At 40.6% G+C, this 1755-nt stretch overlaps 1 pseudogene; it reads left to right on the forward strand.

Annotated features, from left to right (window-relative positions):
* The first annotated feature begins 335 nt into the window (after positions 1–335).
* On the forward strand, positions 336–1534 carry LOC100457289 (small ribosomal subunit protein mS40-like; annotated as a pseudogene).
* Positions 1535–1755: the final 221 nt, after the last annotated feature.

Here is a 1755-nt window from a genome sequence, read left to right on the forward strand (position 1 = left end):
CCAGGATTTTTTCCTAATCATTTAGAATGTGACTTCTAGTTGTAAATATCTGAAGTTGTGAAGAGGACATATACAATAACCATCCCTCTTTCCCATTGGTGACCTGCCAGAGGTCATCATAGAGGAAGGCTCGTAAGATGCCTTGCACTGGGTACTGTCCTGGTTGACTATCTGAAAGGAATCAATGGATGATTGGTGGCAATGAGGTGTGTTGCCTGCAGAAGCCACTGGGGATAAAGGAGCTGTAGGTCTAAAATTATAGAATTAAAAAACAAACCTCTTATAATTTTATTAAGAGTAAATTAATAACTTAGAAAAATCTTATTTTAACATAGATGACCATTCTTAGAACTGTTATAGGTAATTTCTTTTTAATTGTAGGCAATTAAATCACATACAAAATTTATTTTATAAATTTGTTTTCCCACAATCTTTATTAGGACTTAGACCATGAACAACATATTGATTTGTTTGTACTACTTCTTTTAAAATAATAAGTCATTTTACTTTAGGACAAAAATTTACCATATAAGATCTTCTCTCATACAAAATTATTTTCTTCTTTTTATAACCTTCCTTATTAAAAATATCTTTCTCTCTATATAATCCTTTTACTTCTCTGTCTCTCTCTCTCTGACTTACTGTTTTTAATCTTGTGTTATAAATAACTTTTAAATAATCTCCAAATTACAAAATAATATATATGTATTTTTTTTCTCAATAACAACACAACTTACCTGATCTGGGTTTAAGATGGTGATGCCCATATTAAACACCTACTGAGGCAGCTTCCTATCCTTTCTCTCTTCTGAAGTACCAGTGGAGTTCAGGTTCCCCTCCAGACTCTTTCACCAAAGCTCGTTCTGAGAAAGATTCTTTGCCCCCAGTTCCCATTTCACTATATAAGAATGAACCCTGGAAATATCTGGAATCAGAAGAATACCAGGAACCATAGGGTTCTCATCCCAACTGGGTGAACTATTGCCACTACTACAAGGGTGGTATACCCCTGCAGCAGACTCAAAAGACATGTATACATAGGAATAAAGTTGCTGGGAATCCCTGCCCCATCTTCCAAGATCACAAGTTGCATGTTGACTTTAGGAATGTTAAGCTCTTGGAACAGTTTGTCAGTGCCAACACGGGTATTATCTTCCATGCTCCATACACAGGAGTTTGTACAAAGCAGCACAAGATGTTGACCCGTGCCATCCAGAAAGCCAGGGACCATGGTCTCCTCAGTTACCACATCCCCAAGTTGAACCCCGGGACCTTGATTTTCATGCCTCTCATGGAGTTATGAGTACTTCTCTGCCAGTCACCACCCTGGTCTCAGGTGAATCCTGGTACCTATGGTACATCTGGAAACAGCCATCAGAGAGAGAACTGTCTCACCTTTGCCAACTCTATCAGGGTTATCTCTAAGAAGAGAGTGGCCCCCGCATCTGAGTCAATGCCCAAGATGCTCCCCACAACACCAGTGGAAGCCTCCTTCACTGAAGAGACAGGCCCCTAAAGTGCTCTGGAGTCATAGACTTGGAAGAGAGGCTGGGCCCAGAGGCTCACACCTGTAATAACAGCACCAGTCTGAGGTGGGCAGATTGCTTGAGCCCAGGAGTTCAAGACCAGCCTGGACAACAAGGCAAAACTCTGTCTCTACCAAAAAATACAAAAATTAGCATGGTGGCTTGTGCCTGTAGTCCCAGCTACTTGGGAGACTGAGGTGGGAGGATGGCTTGAGCCCTGGAGATGAAG

This window comes from Pongo abelii, chromosome 11 (genome assembly GCF_028885655.2).
Source record: "Pongo abelii isolate AG06213 chromosome 11, NHGRI_mPonAbe1-v2.0_pri, whole genome shotgun sequence".
In the NCBI taxonomy this organism is placed as follows: domain Eukaryota; kingdom Metazoa; phylum Chordata; class Mammalia; order Primates; family Hominidae; genus Pongo; species Pongo abelii.